The sequence below is a fragment of the Microcebus murinus genome, chromosome 16, assembly GCF_040939455.1.
Source record: "Microcebus murinus isolate Inina chromosome 16, M.murinus_Inina_mat1.0, whole genome shotgun sequence".
NCBI classification, from domain to species: domain Eukaryota; kingdom Metazoa; phylum Chordata; class Mammalia; order Primates; family Cheirogaleidae; genus Microcebus; species Microcebus murinus.
The window spans coordinates 73743000-73762214 of NC_134119.1; the positions used below are offsets into that span (position 1 = coordinate 73743000).

The 19215-nt window shown below is 62.8% G+C and overlaps 4 non-coding genes and 1 pseudogene across 4 annotated transcripts; all 5 read right to left on the minus strand.

Moving 5' to 3' along the window:
* Positions 1-287: 287 nt before the first annotated feature.
* On the minus strand, positions 288-406 carry LOC142861259 (5S ribosomal RNA). The gene has a single exon (XR_012912626.1). It is a non-coding gene; the product is annotated as a 5S ribosomal RNA (ribosomal RNA).
* Positions 407-4184: 3778 nt separating this feature from the next.
* LOC142861243 (5S ribosomal RNA) lies at positions 4185-4303 on the minus strand. Its single transcript, XR_012912610.1, has one exon. It is a non-coding gene; the product is annotated as a 5S ribosomal RNA (ribosomal RNA).
* Positions 4304-8084: 3781 nt separating this feature from the next.
* On the minus strand, positions 8085-8203 carry LOC142861244 (5S ribosomal RNA). Its single transcript, XR_012912611.1, has one exon. It is a non-coding gene; the product is annotated as a 5S ribosomal RNA (ribosomal RNA).
* Positions 8204-11877: 3674 nt separating this feature from the next.
* Positions 11878-11996, minus strand: LOC142861263 (uncharacterized; annotated as a pseudogene).
* Positions 11997-15773: 3777 nt separating this feature from the next.
* On the minus strand, positions 15774-15892 carry LOC142861245 (5S ribosomal RNA). Its single transcript, XR_012912612.1, has one exon. It is a non-coding gene; the product is annotated as a 5S ribosomal RNA (ribosomal RNA).
* Positions 15893-19215: the final 3323 nt, after the last annotated feature.

The following is a 19215-nucleotide window of genomic DNA, read 5'->3' on the forward strand; positions in this document are numbered from 1 at the left end:
TCTGGAACTCCCTCCCCTCTCAGACTCTCAAGGTTTCCTCCAGCGTGTCGGTTCCCACAGAGCAGACCTTTGGTCTGAGACCTGACAGTCCAGATGCCACGCATGCTGCCGCGTGGCGGCGGTGTCGCGGCTTGGGACAAGAGGAGGCCCCACGGTGCGGGCTGGGGCGCCAGGCACCGCGCGCGCGCTGAGGGTGGGGGTGACCCCCACCCCGGGCCGCCGCCGCGCTCCCAGAAAGGGGACAGAACAAGAGGCAAAAAAAAAAAAAAAAAAAAAAAAAAAGCAGCAGCCTGTGGCACCCGGTATTCCCAGGCGGTCTCCCATCCAAGTACTAACCAGGCCCGACCCTGCTTAGCTACCGAGACCAGACGAGATCGGGGGCGTTCAGGGTGGTGTGGCCCTAGACGGCGGCGGAGGGCGCCCCTGCCCCGCTCGAGAAGCCGAGCCTCTCTGGGCTTCCCCGCCGCCGCCTCCCGCCCCAGGCCCCGCGCCGGGCCGGGCCGGGCCGGCCTGGTCCCGCGGGCTCCCAGGGTCCGGGGTGATGGGCGGGGCGGGGCGGGGCGGGGCGGGGTGGGGGGCTGTCTCTCTCTACACACACACACACACACTCACACTCACACTCACACAAGATGCGCCTCCACGGCTGGACTCGCCAAGGTGGAGCCCTCCCAGCCCCCCTCGTCTCCTCGCCCGGCCTCCTTCACCTACCCGCTGCCCACCCCCAGCGCGTCGCTGCCGCTGACTGCGCACGCGCGGGACGCTCGCCCTTTGACCCCAGCCAGGGGCCGCCCTCCCCCACAACCCCTTTCAGCTGCGCCCCCCCCCTCGCCCTGTGTGTGGGCTGCCGCCTATTCCCCCGGGCCAGGGCTGGGGCACAGCCAGTGTATGGGGCGTCTCTCTCTGGGGATGTGTCCCATGGGTGGGGTGGGGTGGCGTGGTTTGGGGGGCGCTGAAGAAATCAGTCCCCTCCATCTCCTACCTCTGGAAAACGCCCAAGCCCGTGGAGAACTGCCGGCACCGCTTCGTGGGGGCCGGGACCCTCCTCAGTGTCCTCCTGTGGCCCAGTCCAAGGGGCCTGGGCCTGGCCGGGGCTGCATTGGACCCCGACCACCCTGGCGTGTGGACTCGCTAAAAATCGGCCATTAGATATTGGATTCCAGCTTCCTGGAGGTCATTTCACTAATGAGTGCACCGGAAAGAGTTTCCTAATCCATCTGTGAGGGTGGCAACTGAAAGAGAATTTTAAAGCTGACAGAATAGGCGAGGGAAGGCATAGGAGATTTCCACAGCCAGCAAGGAAGACTTTCCCGAAATGGAAGAAAGAAACGAGCAAACAGAGACACCGGTAGCCCGCCCGGAAAAGAGTCTGCCCCTGAGAGAAAGCACCCTGACCAGGTTCACCCGTGGGTGGGTGGCGAGCTAGCGGCATTCAGAAGAGCGAGGCCCGCAGTCTGTGCGGAAGACACCTGCGCTCGGGTGTGTGTGGCGGCGCGATTCACAAGCAGCTCTAGACGTTAAACCCAGGAGAAGCCAGGGAGTTCCCAACGCCCCAGGTGTCCTCAGCCCACGACTGGCTGCTGTGGGAATGCGAAGCCCGGCTCCTTGTCTCAGAGCGGGGTTCCCAGGAGGATCAGGCTGAAGCTGGGACTTGGCCTCAAAGTGTCCCCTCGCATGGCCACCCCCTTCCCCTTCCTGCTCCTCTACTCCTGGTGCCCCTCCATCCAGGGGCCAGACCTTAAAGAGTCACCGCAAGAGAATCCTGGTCCCAAAGGAGCCTTCTGGGGGACCGGTGCTGAGAGAGGTTGTGGGCATGGCCCGCTGGGGCTCTGCCCGACCCAGGGCTGAGAGATGCCACCTCCCAGCTCTGGGTCCCTGCAGGAAGTGTTGGCAAGCACAGGGCCGGTCCTCCAAAGGCCCAGGTGCAGGGAGCCCAGGCCAAGCAGCCTGTGGAAGAAGCCACTTGCCGTGCCACCCCGGGAACAGGACTGCAGGCCCCGCCCTTCCCACCTCCTCCTCCTCCTCCTCCTCCTCCCCCCCGCCCCGCCCCCACAGGGCACAGGGCTCAGAGACACCTCAGACTCTTGCTACCCAAAGTGCAAAGGGCATCAGTTGCTCCTCCAACACCCCCCCCCCCCGCCCAGCAGACCACGTTGTCCAGCCAGCCCCCGGGCCTCCCTGGGGTGCCCAGCACAAAAGTGCAGACACCCACCGGACCCTCAGTCTCAGTTTTCGGAGGTTTTTGCCACTCTAAGGACCCGCAGGCCAGCTGGGCCTTCGGGCAGGACAGAGAGCCCCGGAATCCGACGTGGAGAGCTGCGTGTACGTCCCCATCAGGAGGCGGTCCCCACCTCCGCGGCTCTCCCCTTGCGGGGAGCGGCAGCCCAGCCGGCAGCCGCAGGGCCTCAGGGAAGACACCAGGCTGGGCCCCCGCGGCACAGCGGGGGCACGTCCCCCGCACTCACGCGACTTAGGGACGGCTGCTGGAGACTGCTGCGGCCACCCTGCTGCCGGGTTTCTGGAGGGCTTCCTGGAAGCAGCATCCACACCAAGCCCTTGGAAGGCCCAGGCGACGGAGGAGCCGGTCAGGCAGGGGCCGAGGACGGTGAGAGGCCGGGCGGGAAGGAGCGTGTCAGACAGGGGCAGAGGACGGTGACAGGCCGGGCGGGGAGGAGCCGGTCAGGCGGGGGCCCAGGACAGTGACGGGCCTGGCCGGGGAGGAGTGCGTCAGGCAGGGGCAGAGGAGACGGGCTGGGTAAGGGTTAGGGTTACAGTTAGGGCACAATTCACAATCCCAAAGACGTGGAAGCGACCCGAGTGCCCATCCATCCAGGAGTGCATCAATAAAATGTGGCACGTGGACACCACGGAGTGCCATTCGGCTGTGAGGAGCAGCGGTGAGAGGGCGCCTCTCGTGTTCTCCTGGCCAGAGCTGGAACCCGTTCCAGTAGGCCAAGTATCCCAAGAATGGACACACGAGCACCACGTGAGCGCGCTCACCAGCAAATTGGTACGAACGGATGGACGCCTAAGTGGACAGAGAGGAATCACCTTCATCGGGTGGGTGTCGGGCGGGTGGGGGGAGGGGAGGGGCATACACATCCATTAGGCATGGGGTGGGTGCGCACCGACTGGGGGATGGGCGCACTTGAAGCTCTGACCCGAGGGGGGAGGCTTGGAGAGGGCAAGGCACCCGACCTTAACATTGGTACCCCCACAATACGCTGGAACAACATGAGAGGTATATGAATAAGAACACAGGGGGGGCCGGGCGCGGTGGCTCACGCCTGTAATCCTAGCTCTCTGGGAGGCCGAGGCGGGCGGATTGCTCCAGGTCAGGAGTTCGAAACCAGCCTGAGCAAGAGCGAGACCCCGTCTCTACTAAAAATAGAGAGAAATTAATTGGCCAACTAATATATATAGAAAAACACAGCCGGGCGTGGTGGTGCATGCCTGTAGTCCCAACTACTCGGGAGGCTGAGGCAGCAGGATTGCTTGAGCCCGGAGATTGAGGTTGCTGTGAGCTAGGCTGACGCCATGGCACTCACTCTAGCCTGGGCAGCAAAACGAGACTCTGTCTCAAAAAAAAAAAAAAAAAAAAGAACACAGGGGGGAGGGCGGCACGGGCAACACATGTCACCTGAATACTTGTACTCCCATCATCTGCTTGAAAAGAGAGAGAAAAGAAAATGCAATCCTAGAGGTAAGAGACACTTTTTAAAAATAATGAATCCGAAGAGAAAAGTAAAAGGAGGCCTGTGGAGCAGGTCTGGGTGTGACTCCGGATCCCCCAACATCAGGTGCCACCACCAAAGATTCCTGCGTGTAGCCCATAGAACCCCAAAAGCAACGGGACGAGTTCTGGTCACATACTCCCTCAAAATGACATCCTGGCCTTCTTCTGGAACTCCCTCCCCTCTCAGACTCTCAAGGTTTCCTCCAGCGTGTCGGTTCCCACAGAGCAGACCTTTGGTCTGAGACCTGACAGTCCAGATGCCACGCATGCTGCCGCGTGGCGGCGGTGTCGCGGCTTGGGACAAGAGGAGGCCCCACGGTGCGGGCTGGGGCGCCAGGCACCGCGCGCGCGCTGAGGGTGGGGGTGACCCCCACCCCGGGCCGCCGCCGCGCTCCCAGAAAGGGGACAGAACAAGAGGCAAAAAAAAAAAAAAAAAAAAAAAAAAAGCAGCAGCCTGTGGCACCCGGTATTCCCAGGCGGTCTCCCATCCAAGTACTAACCAGGCCCGACCCTGCTTAGCTTCCGAGACCAGACGAGATCGGGGGCGTTCAGGGTGGTGTGGCCCTAGACGGCGGCGGAGGGCGCCCCTGCCCCGCTCGAGAAGCCCAGCCTCTCTGGGCTTCCCCGCCGCCGCCTCCCGCCCCAGGCCCCGCGCCGGGCCGGGCCGGGCCGGCCTGGTCCCGCGGGCTCCCAGGGTCCGGGGTGATGGGCGGGGCGGGGCGGGGCGGGGCGGGGTGGGGGGCTGTCTCTCTCTACACACACACACACACACTCACACTCACTCACACTCACACAAGATGCGCCTCCACGGCTGGACTCGCCAAGGTGGAGCCCTCCCAGCCCCCCTCGTCTCCTCGCCCGGCCTCCTTCACCTACCCGCTGCCCACCCCCAGCGCGTCGCTGCCGCTGACTGCGCACGCGCGGGACGCTCGCCCTTTGACCCCAGCCAGGGGCCGCCCTCCCCCACAACCCCTTTCAGCTGCGCCCCCCCCCTCGCCCTGTGTGTGGGCTGCCGCCTATTCCCCCGGGCCAGGGCTGGGGCACAGCCAGTGTATGGGGCGTCTCTCTCTGGGGATGTGTCCCATGGGTGGGGTGGGGTGGCGTGGTTTGGGGGGCGCTGAAGAAATCAGTCCCCTCCATCTCCTACCTCTGGAAAACGCCCAAGCCCGTGGAGAACTGCCGGCACCGCTTCGTGGGGGCCGGGACCCTCCTCAGTGTCCTCCTGTGGCCCAGTCCAAGGGGCCTGGGCCTGGCCGGGGCTGCATTGGACCCCGACCACCCTGGCGTGTGGACTCGCTAAAAATCGGCCATTAGATATTGGATTCCAGCTTCCTGGAGGTCATTTCACTAATGAGTGCACCGGAAAGAGTTTCCTAATCCATCTGTGAGGGTGGCAACTGAAAGAGAATTTTAAAGCTGACAGAATAGGCGAGGGAAGGCATAGGAGATTTCCACAGCCAGCAAGGAAGACTTTCCCGAAATGGAAGAAAGAAACGAGCAAACAGAGACACCGGTAGCCCGCCCGGAAAAGAGTCTGCCCCTGAGAGAAAGCACCCTGACCAGGTTCACCCGTGGGTGGGTGGCGAGCTAGCGGCATTCAGAAGAGCGAGGCCCGCAGTCTGTGCGGAAGACACCTGCGCTCGGGTGTGTGTGGCGGCGCGATTCACAAGCAGCTCTAGATGTTAAACCAAGGAGAAGCCAGGGAGTTCCCAACGCCCCAGGTGTCCTCAGCCCACGACTGGCTGCTGTGGGAATGCGAAGCCCGGCTCCTTGTCTCAGAGCGGGGTTCCCAGGAGGATCAGGCTGAAGCTGGGACTTGGCCTCAAAGTGTCCCCTCGCACGGCCACCCCCTTCCCCTTCCTGCTCCTCTACTCCTGGTGCCCCTCCATCCAGGGGCCAGACCTTAAAGAGTCACCGCAAGAGAATCCTGGTCCCAAAGGAGCCTTCTGGGGGACCGGTGCTGAGAGAGGTTGTGGGCATGGCCCGCTGGGGCTCTGCCCGACCCAGGGCTGAGAGATGCCACCTCCCAGCTCTGGGTCCCTGCAGGAAGTGTTGGCAAGCACAGGGCCGGTCCTCCAAAGGCCCAGGTGCAGGGAGCCCAGGCCAAGCAGCCTGTGGAAGAAGCCACTTGCCGTGCCACCCCGGGAACAGGACTGCAGGCCCCGCCCTTCCCACCTCCTCCTCCTCCTCCTCCTCCTCCCCCCCGCCCCGCCCCCACAGGGCACAGGGCTCAGAGACACCTCAGACTCTTGCTACCCAAAGTGCAAAGGGCATCAGTTGCTCCTCCAACACCCCCCCCCCCCGCCCAGCAGACCACGTTGTCCAGCCAGCCCCCGGGCCTCCCTGGGGTGCCCAGCACAAAAGTGCAGACACCCACCGGACCCTCAGTCTCAGTTTTCGGAGGTTTTTGCCACTCTAAGGACCCGCAGGCCAGCTGGGCCTTCGGGCAGGACAGAGAGCCCCGGAATCCGACGTGGAGAGCTGCGTGTACGTCCCCATCAGGAGGCGGTCCCCACCTCCGCGGCTCTCCCCTTGCGGGGAGCGGCAGCCCAGCCGGCAGCCGCAGGGCCTCAGGGAAGACACCAGGCTGGGCCCCCGCGGCACAGCGGGGGCACGTCCCCCGCACTCACGCGACTTAGGGACGGCTGCTGGAGACTGCTGCGGCCACCCTGCTGCCGGGTTTCTGGAGGGCTTCCTGGAAGCAGCATCCACACCAAGCCCTTGGAAGGCCCAGGCGACGGAGGAGCCGGTCAGGCAGGGGCCGAGGACGGTGAGAGGCCGGGCGGGAAGGAGCGTGTCAGACAGGGGCAGAGGACGGTGACAGGCCGGGCGGGGAGGAGCCGGTCAGGCGGGGGCCCAGGACAGTGACGGGCCTGGCCGGGGAGGAGTGCGTCAGGCAGGGGCAGAGGAGACGGGCTGGGTAAGGGTTAGGGTTACAGTTAGGGCACAATTCACAATCCCAAAGACGTGGAAGCGACCCGAGTGCCCATCCATCCAGGAGTGCATCAATAAAATGTGGCACGTGGACACCACGGAGTGCCATTCGGCTGTGAGGAGCAGCGGTGAGAGGGCGCCTCTCGTGTTCTCCTGGCCAGAGCTGGAACCCGTTCCAGTAGGCCAAGTATCCCAAGAATGGACACACGAGCACCACGTGAGCGCGCTCACCAGCAAATTGGTACGAACGGATGGACGCCTAAGTGGACAGAGAGGAATCACCTTCATCGGGTGGGTGTCGGGCGGGTGGGGGGAGGGGAGGGGCATACACATCCATTAGGCATGGGGTGGGTGCGCACCGACTGGGGGATGGGCGCACTTGAAGCTCTGACCCGAGGGGGGAGGCTTGGAGAGGGCAAGGCACCCGACCTTAACATTGGTACCCCCACAATACGCTGGAACAACATGAGAGGTATATGAATAAGAACACAGGGGGGGCCGGGCGCGGTGGCTCACGCCTGTAATCCTAGCTCTCTGGGAGGCCGAGGCGGGCGGATTGCTCCAGGTCAGGAGTTCGAAACCAGCCTGAGCAAGAGCGAGACCCCGTCTCTACTAAAAATAGAGAGAAATTAATTGGCCAACTAATATATATAGAAAAACACAGCCGGGCGTGGTGGTGCATGCCTGTAGTCCCAACTACTCGGGAGGCTGAGGCAGCAGGATTGCTTGAGCCCGGAGATTGAGGTTGCTGTGAGCTAGGCTGACGCCATGGCACTCACTCTAGCCTGGGCAGCAAAACGAGACTCTGTCTCAAAAAAAAAAAAAAAAAAAAGAACACAGGGGGGAGGGCGGCACGGGCAACACATGTCACCTGAATACTTGTACTCCCATCATCTGCTTGAAAAGAGAGAGAAAAGAAAATGCAATCCTAGAGGTAAGAGACACTTTTTAAAAATAATGAATCCGAAGAGAAAAGTAAAAGGAGGCCTGTGGAGCAGGTCTGGGTGTGACTCCGGATCCCCCAACATCAGGTGCCACCACCAAAGATTCCTGCGTGTAGCCCATAGAACCCCAAAAGCAACGGGACGAGTTCTGGTCACATACTCCCTCAAAATGACATCCTGGCCTTCTTCTGGAACTCCCTCCCCTCTCAGACTCTCAAGGTTTCCTCCAGCGTGTCGGTTCCCACAGAGCAGACCTTTGGTCTGAGACCTGACAGTCCAGATGCCACGCATGCTGCCGCGTGGCGGCGGTGTCGCGGCTTGGGACAAGAGGAGGCCCCACGGTGCGGGCTGGGGCGCCAGGCACCGCGCGCGCGCTGAGGGTGGGGGTGACCCCCACCCCGGGCCGCCGCCGAGCTCCCAGAAAGGGGACAGAACAAGAGGCAAAAAAAAAAAAAAAAAAAAAAAAAAGCAGCAGCCTGTGGCACCCGGTATTCCCAGGCGGTCTCCCATCCAAGTACTAACCAGGCCCGACCCTGCTTAGCTTCCGAGACCAGACGAGATCGGGGGCGTTCAGGGTGGTGTGGCCCTAGACGGCGGCGGAGGGCGCCCCTGCCCCGCTCGAGAAGCCGAGCCTCTCTGGGCTTCCCCGCCGCCGCCTCCCGCCCCAGGCCCCGCGCCGGGCCGGGCCGGGCCGGCCTGGTCCCGCGGGCTCCCAGGGTCCGGGGTGATGGGCGGGGCGGGGCGGGGCGGGGCGGGGTGGGGGGCTGTCTCTCTCTACACACACACACACACACTCACACTCACACTCACACAAGATGCGCCTCCACGGCTGGACTCGCCAAGGTGGAGCCCTCCCAGCCCCCCTCGTCTCCTCGCCCGGCCTCCTTCACCTACCCGCTGCCCACCCCCAGCGCGTCGCTGCCGCTGACTGCGCACGCGCGGGACGCTCGCCCTTTGACCCCAGCCAGGGGCCGCCCTCCCCCACAACCCCTTTCAGCTGCGCCCCCCCCCTTGCCCTGTGTGTGGGCTGCCGCCTATTCCCCCGGGCCAGGGCTGGGGCACAGCCAGTGTATGGGGCGTCTCTCTCTGGGGATGTGTCCCATGGGTGGGGTGGGGTGGCGTGGTTTGGGGGGCGCTGAAGAAATCAGTCCCCTCCATCTCCTACCTCTGGAAAACGCCCAAGCCCGTGGAGAACTGCCGGCACCGCTTCGTGGGGGCCGGGACCCTCCTCAGTGTCCTCCTGTGGCCCAGTCCAAGGGGCCTGGGCCTGGCCGGGGCTGCATTGGACCCCGACCACCCTGGCGTGTGGACTCGCTAAAAATCGGCCATTAGATATTGGATTCCAGCTTCCTGGAGGTCATTTCACTAATGAGTGCACCGGAAAGAGTTTCCTAATCCATCTGTGAGGGTGGCAACTGAAAGAGAATTTTAAAGCTGACAGAATAGGCGAGGGAAGGCATAGGAGATTTCCACAGCCAGCAAGGAAGACTTTCCCGAAATGGAAGAAAGAAACGAGCAAACAGAGACACCGGTAGCCCGCCCGGAAAAGAGTCTGCCCCTGAGAGAAAGCACCCTGACCAGGTTCACCCGTGGGTGGGTGGCGAGCTAGCGGCATTCAGAAGAGCGAGGCCCGCAGTCTGTGCGGAAGACACCTGCGCTCGGGTGTGTGTGGCGGCGCGATTCACAAGCAGCTCTAGATGTTAAACCAAGGAGAAGCCAGGGAGTTCCCAACGCCCCAGGTGTCCTCAGCCCACGACTGGCTGCTGTGGGAATGCGAAGCCCGGCTCCTTGTCTCAGAGCGGGGTTCCCAGGAGGATCAGGCTGAAGCTGGGACTTGGCCTCAAAGTGTCCCCTCGCATGGCCACCCCCTTCCCCTTCCTGCTCCTCTACTCCTGGTGCCCCTCCATCCAGGGGCCAGACCTTAAAGAGTCACCGCAAGAGAATCCTGGTCCCAAAGGAGCCTTCTGGGGGACCGGTGCTGAGAGAGGTTGTGGGCATGGCCCGCTGGGGCTCTGCCCGACCCAGGGCTGAGAGATGCCACCTCCCAGCTCTGGGTCCCTGCAGGAAGTGTTGGCAAGCACAGGGCCGGTCCTCCAAAGGCCCAGGTGCAGGGAGCCCAGGCCAAGCAGCCTGTGGAAGAAGCCACTTGCCGTGCCACCCCGGGAACAGGACTGCAGGCCCCGCCCTTCCCACCTCCTCCTCCTCCTCCTCCTCCTAACCCCCGCCCCGCCCCCACAGGGCACAGGGCTCAGAGACACCTCAGACTCTTGCTACCCAAAGTGCAAAGGGCATCAGTTGCTCCTCCAACCCCCCACCCGCCCAGCAGACCACGTTGTCCAGCCAGCCCCCTGGCCTCCCTGGGGTGCCCAGCAGAAAAGTGCAGACACCCACCGGACCCTCAGTCTCAGTTTTCGGAGGTTTTTGCCACTCTAAGGACCCGCAGGCCAGCTGGGCCTTCGGGCAGGACAGAGAGCCCCGGAATCCGACGTGGAGAGCTGCGTGTACGTCCCCATCATGAGGCGGTCCCCACCTCCGCGGCTCTCCCCTTGCGGGGAGCGGCAGCCCAGCCGGCAGCCGCAGGGCCTCAGGGAAGACACCAGGCTGGGCCCCCGCGCCACAGCGGGGGGCACGTCCCCCGCACTCACGCGACTTAGGGACGGCTGCTGGAGACTGCTGCGGCCACCCTGCTGCCGGGTTTCTGGAGGGCTTCCTGGAAGCAGCATCCACACCAAGCCCTTGGAAGGCCCAGGCGACGGAGGAGCCGGTCAGGCAGGGGCCGAGGACGTTGAGAGGCCGGGCGGGAAGGAGCGTGTCAGGCAGGGGCAGAGGAGACGGGCTGGGTAAGGGTTAGGGTTACAGTTAGGGCACAATTCACAATCCCAAAGACGTGGAAGCGACCCGAGTGCCCATCCATCCAGGAGTGCATCAATAAAATGTGGCGCGTGGACACCACGGAGTGCCATTCGGCTGTGAGGAGCAGCGGTGATAGGGCGCCTCTCGTGTTCTCCTGGCCACAGCTGGAACCCGTTCCAGTAGGCCAAGTATCCCAAGAATGGACACAGGAGCACCACGTGAGCGCGCTCACCGGCAAACTGGTACGAACGGATGGACACCTAAGTGGACAGAGAGGAATCACCTTCATCGGGTGGGTGTCGGTTGGGTGGGGGGAGGGGAGGGGCATACACATCCATTAGGCATGGGGTGGGTGCGCACCGACTGGGGGATGGGCGCACTTGAAGCTCTGACCCGAGGGGGGAGGCTTGGAGAGGGCAAGGCACCCGACCTTAACATTGGTACCCCCACAATACGCTGGAACAACATGAGAGGTATATGAATAAGAACACAGGGGGGGCCGGGCGCGGTGGCTCACGCCTGTAATCCTAGCTCTCTGGGAGGCCGAGGCGGGCGGATTGCTCCAGGTCAGGAGTTCGAAACCAGCCTGAGCAAGAGCGAGACCCCGTCTCTACTAAAAATAGAAAGAAATTAATTGGCCAACTAATATATATAGAAAAACGCAGCCGGGCGTGGTGGTGCATGCCTGTAGTCCCAACTACTCGGGAGGCTGAGGCAGCAGGATTGCTTGAGCCCGGAGATTGAGGTTGCTGTGAGCTAGGCTGACGCCATGGCACTCACTCTAGCCTGGGCAGCAAAACGAGACTCTGTCTCAAAAAAAAAAAAAAAAGAACACAGGGGGGAGGGCGGCACGGGCAACACATGTCACCTGAATACTTGTACTCCCATCATCTGCTTTAAAAGAGAGAGAAAAGAAAATGCAATCCTAGAGGTAAGAGACACTTTTTAAAAATAATGAATCCGAAGAGAAAAGTAAAAGGAGGCCTGTGGAGCAGGTCTGGGTGTGACTCCGGATCCCCCAACATCAGGTGCCACCACCAAAGATTCCTGCGTGTAGCCCATAGAACCCCAAAAGCAACGGGACGAGTTCTGGTCACATACTCCCTCAAAATGACATCCTGGCCTTCTTCTGGAACTCCCTCCCCTCTCAGACTCTCAAGGTTTCCTCCAGCGTGTCGGTTCCCACAGAGCAGACCTTTGGTCTGAGACCTGACAGTCCAGATGCCACGCATGCTGCCGCGTGGCGGCGGTGTCGCGGCTTGGGACAAGAGGAGGCCCCACGGTGCGGGCTGGGGCGCCAGGCACCGCGCGGGCGCTGAGGGTGGGGGTGACCCCCACCCCGGGCCGCCGCCGCGCTCCCAGAAAGGGGACAGAACAAGAGGCAAAAAAAAAAAAAAAAAAAAAAAAAGCAGCAGCCTGTGGCACCCGGTATTCCCAGGCGGTCTCCCATCCAAGTACTAACCAGGCCCGACCCTGCTTAGCTTCCGAGACCAGACGAGATCGGGGGCGTTCAGGGTGGTGTGGCCCTAGATGGCGGCGGAGGACGGCCCTGCCCCGCTCGAGAAGCCGAGCCTCTCTGGGCTTCCCCGCCGCCGCCTCCCGCCCCAGGCCCCGCGCCGGGCCGGGCCGGTTGAGTTCGCCGGCCGGGTCCCGCGGGCTCCCAGGGACGGGGGTGATGGGCGGGGCGGGGTGGGGGGCTGTCTCTCTATACACACACACACACACTCACACTCACTCACACTCACACAAGATGCGCCTCCACGGCTGGATTCGCCAAGGTGGAGCCCTCCCAGCCCCCCTCGTCTCCTCGCCCGGGCTCCTTCACCTACCCGCTGCCAACCCCCAGCGCGTCGCTGCCGCTGACTGCGCAAGCGCGGGACGCTCGCCCTTTGACACCAGCCAGGGGCCGCCCTCCACCACAACCCCTTTCAGCTGCGCCCCCCCCTCGCCCTGTGGGTGGGCTGCCGCCTATTCCCCCGGGCCAGGGCTGGGGCACAGCCAGTGTATGGGGCGTCTCTCTCTGGGGATGTGTCCCATGGGTGGGGTGGGGTGGCGTGGTTTGGGGGGCGCTGAAGAAATCAGTCCCCTCCATCTCCTACCTCTGGAAAACGCCCAAGCCCGTGGAGAACTGCCGGCACCGCTTCGTGGGGGCCGGGACCCTCCTCCGTGTCCTCCTGTGGCCCAGTCCAAGGGGCCTGGGCCTGGCCGGGGCTGCATTGGACCCCGACCACCCTGGCGTGTGGACTCGCTAAAAATCGGCCATTAGATATTGGATTCCAGCTTCCTGGAGGTCATTTCACTAATGAGTGCACCGGAAAGAGTTTCCTAATCCATCTGTGAGGGTGGCAACTGAAAGAGAATTTTAAAGCTGACAGAATAGGCGAGGGAAGGCATAGGAGATTTCCACAGCCAGCAAGGAAGACTTTCCCGAAATGGAAGAAAGAAACGAGCAAACAGAGACACCGGTAGCCCGCCCGGAAAAGAGTCTGCCCCTGAGAGAAAGCACCCTGACCAGGTTCACCCGTGGGTGGGTGGCGAGCTAGCGGCATTCAGAAGAGCGAGGCCCGCAGTCTGTGCGGAAGACACCTGCGCTCGGGTGTGTGTGGCGGCGCGATTCACAAGCAGCTCTAGACGTTAAACCAAGGAGAAGCCAGGGAGTTCCCAACGCCCCAGGTGTCCTCAGCCCACGACTGGCTGCTGTGGGAATGCGAAGCCCGGCTCCTTGTCTCAGAGCGGGGTTCCCAGGAGGATCAGGCTGAAGCTGGGACTTGGCCTCAAAGTGTCCCCTCGCACGGCCACCCCCTTCCCCTTCCTGCTCCTCTACTCCTGGTGCCCCTCCATCCAGGGGCCAGACCTTAAAGAGTCACCGCAAGAGAATCCTGGTCCCAAAGGAGCCTTCTGGGGGACCGGTGCTGAGAGAGGTTGTGGGCATGGCCCGCTGGGGCTCTGCCCGACCCAGGGCTGAGAGATGCCACCTCCCAGCTCTGGGTCCCTGCAGGAAGTGTTGGCAAGCACAGGGCCGGTCCTCCAAAGGCCCAGGTGCAGGGAGCCCAGGCCAAGCAGCCTGTGGAAGAAGCCACTTGCCGTGCCACCCCCGGGAACAGGACTGCAGGCCCCGGCCCTTCCCACCTCCTCCTCCTCCTCTTCCTCCTCCTCCTCCCCCCCGCCCCGCCCCCACAGGGCACAGGGCTCAGAGACACCTCAGACTCTTGCTACCCAAAGTGCAAAGGGCATCAGTTGCTCCTCCAACACCCCCCCCCCCGCCCAGCAGACCACGTTGTCCAGCCAGCCCCCGGGCCTCCCTGGGGTGCCCAGCACAAAAGTGCAGACACCCACCGGACCCTCAGTCTCAGTTTTCGGAGGTTTTTGCCACTCTAAGGACCCGCAGGCCAGCTGGGCCTTCGGGCAGGACAGAGAGCCCCGGAATCCGACGTGGAGAGCTGCGTGTACGTCCCCATCAGGAGGCGGTCCCCACCTCCGCGGCTCTCCCCTTGCGGGGAGCGGCAGCCCAGCCGGCAGCCGCAGGGCCTCAGGGAAGACACCAGGCTGGGCCCCCGCGGCACAGCGGGGGCACGTCCCCCGCACTCACGCGACTTAGGGACGGCTGCTGGAGACTGCTGCGGCCACCCTGCTGCCGGGTTTCTGGAGGGCTTCCTGGTAGCAGCATCCACACCAAGCCCTTGGAAGGCCCAGGCGACGGAGGAGCCGGTCAGGCAGGGGCCGAGGACGGTGAGAGGCCGGGCGGGAAGGAGCGTGTCAGGCAGGGGCAGAGGACGGTGACAGGCCGGGCGGGGAGGAGCCGGTCAGGCGGGGGCCCAGGACAGTGACGGGCCTGGCCGGGGAGGAGTGCGTCAGGCAGGGGCAGAGGAGACGGGCTGGGTAAGGGTTAGGGTTACAGTTAGGGCACAATTCACAATCCCAAAGACGTGGAAGCGACCCGAGTGCCCATCCATCCAGGAGTGCATCAATAAAATGTGGCGCGTGGACACCACGGAGTGCCATTCGGCTGTGAGGAGCAGCGGTGAGAGGGCGCCTCTCGTGTTCTCCTGGCCAGAGCTGGAACCCGTTCCAGTAAGCCAAGTATCCCAAGAATGGACACACGAGCACCACGTGAGCGCGCTCACCAGCAAATTGGTACGAACGGATGGACACCTAAGTGGACAGAGAGGAATCACCTTCATCGGGTGGGTGTCGGGCGGGTGGGGGGAGGGGAGGGGCATACACATCCATTAGGCATGGGGTGGGTGCGCACCGACTGGGGGATGGGCGCACTTGAAGCTCTGACCCGAGGGGGGAGGCTTGGAGAGGGCAAGGCACCCGACCTTAACATTGGTACCCCCACAATACGCTGGAACAACATGAGAGGTATATGAATAAGAACACAGGGGGGGCCGGGCGCGGTGGCTCACGCCTGTAATCCTAGCTCTCTGGGAGGCCGAGGCGGGCGGATTGCTCCAGGTCAGGAGTTCGAAACCAGCCTGAGCAAGAGCGAGACCCCGTCTCTACTAAAAATAGAAAGAAATTAATTGGCCAACTAATACATATAGAGAAACACAGCCGGGCGTGGTGGTGCATGCCTGTAGTCCCAACTACTCGGGAGGCTGAGGCAGCAGGATTGCTTGAGCCCGGAGATTCAGGTTGCTGTGAGCTAGGCTGACGCCATGGCACTCACTCTAGCCTGGGCAGCAAAACGAGACTCTGTCTCAAAAAATAAAAAAAAAAGAACACAGGGGGGAGGGCGGCACGGGCAACACATGTCACCTGAATACTTGTACTCCCATCATCTGCTTGAAAAGAGAGAGAAAAGAAAATGCAATCCTAGAGGTAAGAGACACTTTTTAAAAATAATGAATCCGAAGAGAAAAGTAAAAGGAGGCCTGTGGAGCAGGTCTGGGTGTGACTCCGGATCCCCCAACATCAGGTGCCACCACCAAAGATTCCTGCGTGTAGCCCATAGAACCCCAAAAGCAACGGGACGAGTTCTGGTCACATACTCCCTCAAAATGACATCCTGGCCTTCTTCTGGAACTCCCTCCCCTCTCAGACTCTCAAGGTTTCCTCCAGCGTGTCGGTTCCCACAGAGCAGACCTTTGGTCTGAGACCTGACAGTCCAGATGCCACGCATGCTGCCGCGTGGCGGCGGTGTCGCGGCTTGGGACAAGAGGAGGCCCCACGGTGCGGGCTGGGGCGCCAGGCACCGCGCGGGCGCTGAGGGTGGGGGTGACCCCCACCCCGGGCCGCCGCCGCGCTCCCAGAAAGGGGACAGAACAAGAGGCAAAAAAAAAAAAAAAAAAAAAAAAAAAAGCAGCAGCCTGTGGCACCCGGTATTCCCAGGCGGTCTCCCATCCAAGTACTAACCAGGCCCGACCCTGCTTAGCTTCCGAGACCAGACGAGATCGGGGGCGTTCAGGGTGGTGTGGCCCTAGACGGCGGCGGAGGGCGCCCCTGCCCCGCTCGAGAAGCCGAGCCTCTCTGGGCTTCCCCGCCGCCGCCTCCCGCCCCAGGCCCCGCGCCGGGCCGGGCCGGTTGAGTTCGCCGGCCGGGTCCCGCGGGCTCCCAGGGACGGGGGTGATGGGCGGGGCGGGGCGGGGCGGGGCGGGGTGGGGGGCTGTCTCTCTATACACACACACACACACACTCACACTCACTCACACTCACACAAGATGCGCCTCCACGGCTGGACTCGCCAAGGTGGAGCCCTCCCAGCCCCCCTCGTCTCCTCGCCCGGCCTCCTTCACCTACCCGCTGCCCACCCCCAGCGCGTCGCTGCCTGCCGCTGACTGCGCACGCGCGGGACGCTCGCCCTTTGACCCCAGCCAGGGGCCGCCCTCCCCCACAACCCCTTTCAGCTGCGCCCCCCCCCTCGCCCTGTGGGTGGGCTGCCGCCTATTCCCCCGGGCCAGGGCTGGGGCACAGCCAGTGTATGGGGCGTCTCTCTCTGGGGATGTGTCCCATGGGTGGGGTGGGGTGGCGTGGTTTGGGGGGCGCTGAAGAAATCAGTCCCCTCCATCTCCTACCTCTGGAAAACGCCCAAGCCCGTGGAGAACTGCCGGCACCGCTTCGTGGGGGCCGGGACCCTCCTCCGTGTCCTCCTGTGGCCCAGTCCAAGGGGCCTGGGCCTGGCCGGGGCTGCATTGGACCCCGACCACCCTGGCGTGTGGACTCGCTAAAAATCGGCCATTAGATATTGGATTCCAGCTTCCTGGAGGTCATTTCACTAATGAGTGCACCGGAAAGAGTTTCCTAATCCATCTGTGAGGGTGGCAACTGAAAGAGAATTTTAAAGCTGACAGAATAGGCGAGGGAAGGCATAGGAGATTTCCACAGCCAGCAAGGAAGACTTTCCCGAAATGGAAGAAAGAAACGAGCAAACAGAGACACCGGTAGCCCGCCCGGAAAAGAGTCTGCCCCTGAGAGAAAGCACCCTGACCAGGTTCACCCGTGGGTGGGTGGCGAGCTAGCGGCATTCAGAAGAGCGAGGCCCGCAGTCTGTGCGGAAGACACCTGCGCTCGGGTGTGTGTGGCGGCGCGATTCACAAGCAGCTCTAGACGTTAAACCAAGGAGAAGCCAGGGAGTTCCCAACGCCCCAGGTGTCCTCAGCCCACGACTGGCTGCTGTGGGAATGCGAAGCCCGGCTCCTTGTCTCAGAGCGGGGTTCCCAGGAGGATCAGGCTGAAGCTGGGACTTGGCCTCAAAGTGTCCCCTCGCATGGCCACCCCCTAACCCTTCCTGCTCCTCTACTCCTGGTGCCCCTCCATCCAGGGGCCAGACCTTAAAGAGTCACCGCAAGAGAATCCTGGTCCCAAAGGAGCCTTCTGGGGGACCGGTGCTGAGAGAGGTTGTGGGCATGGCCCGCTGGGGCTCTGCCCGACCCAGGGCTGAGAGATGCCACCTCCCAGCTCTGGGTCCCTGCAGGAAGTGTTGGCAAGCACAGGGCCGGTCCTCCAAAGGCCCAGGTGCAGGGAGCCCAGGCCAAGCAGCCTGTGGAAGAAGCCACTTGCCGTGCCACCCCCGGGAACAGGACTGCAGGTCCCGGCCCTTCCCACCTCCTCCTCCTCCTCCTCCTCCTCCTCCTCCCCCCCGCCCCGCCCCCACAGGGCACAGGGCTCAGAGACACCTCAGACTCTTGCTACCCAAAGTGCAAAGGGCATCAGTTGCTCCTCCAACACCCCCCACCCGCCCAGCAGACCACGTTGTCCAGCCAGCCCCCGGGCCTCCCTGGGGTGCCCAGCACAAAAGTGCAGACACCCACCGGACCCTCAGTCTCAGTTTTCGGAGGTTTTTGCCACTCTAAGGACCCGCAGGCCAGCTGGGCCTTCGGGCAGGACAGAGAGCCCCGGAATCCGACGTGGAGAGCTGCGTGTACGTCCCCATCAGGAGGCGGTCCCCACCTCCGCGGCTCTCCCCTTGCGGGGAGCGGCAGCCCAGCCGGCAGCCGCAGGGCCTCAGGGAAGACACCAGGCTGGGCCCCCGCGGCACAGCGGGGGCACGTCCCCCGCACTCACGCGACTTAGGGACGGCTGCTGGAGACTGCTGCGGCCACCCTGCTGCCGGGTTTCTGGAGGGCTTCCTGGTAGCAGCATCCACACCAAGCCCTTGGAAGGCCCAGGCGACGGAGGAGCCGGTCAGGCAGGGGCCGAGGACGGTGAGAGGCCGGGGGGGAAGGAGCGTGTCAGGCAGGGGCAGAGGACGGTGACAGGCCGGGCGTGGAGGAGCCGGTCAGGCGGGGGCCCAGGACAGTGACGGGCCTGGCCGGGGAGGAGTGCGTCAGGCAGGGGCAGAGGAGACGGGCTGGGTAAGGGTTAGGGTTACAGTTAGGGCACAATTCACAATCCCAAAGACGTGGAAGCGACCCGAGTGCCCATCCATCCAGGAGTGCATCAATAAAATGTGGCGCGTGGACACCACGGAGTGCCATTCGGCTGTGAGGAGCAGTGGTGAGAGGGCGCCTCTCGTGTTCTCCTGGCCAGAGCTGGAACCCGTTCCAGTAAGCCAAGTATCCCAAGAATGGACACACGAGCACCACGTGAGCGCGCTCACCAGCAAATTGGTACGAACGGATGGACACCTAAGTGGACAGAGAGGAATCACCTTCATCGGGTGGGTGTCGGGCGGGTGGGGGGAGGGGAGGGGCATACACATCCATTAGGCATGGGGTGGGTGCGCACCGACTGGGGGATGGGCGCACTTGAAGCTCTGACCCGAGGGGGGAGGCTTGGAGAGGGCAAGGCACCCGACCTTAACATTGGTACCCCCACAATACGCTGGAACAACATGAGAGGTATATGAATAAGAACACAGGGGGGGCCGGGCGCGGTGGCTCACGCCTGTAATCCTAGCTCTCTGGGAGGCCGAGGCGGGCGGATTGCTCCAGGTCAGGAGTTCGAAACCAGCCTGAGCAAGAGCGAGACCCCGTCTCTACTAAAAATAGAAAGAAATTAATTGGCCAACTAATACATATAGAGAAACACAGCCGGGCGTGGTGGTGCATGCCTGTAGTCCCAACTACTCGGGAGGCTGAGGCAGCAGGATTGCTTGAGCCCGGAGATTCAGGTTGCTGTGAGCTAGGCTGACGCCATGGCACTCACTCTAGCCTGGGCAGCAAAACGAGACTCTGTCTCAAAAAATAAAAAAAAAAGAACACAGGGGGGAGGGCGGCACGGGCAACACATGTCACCTGAATACTTGTACTCCCATCATCTGCTTGAAAAGAGAGAGAAAAGAAAATGCAATCCTAGAGGTAAGAGACA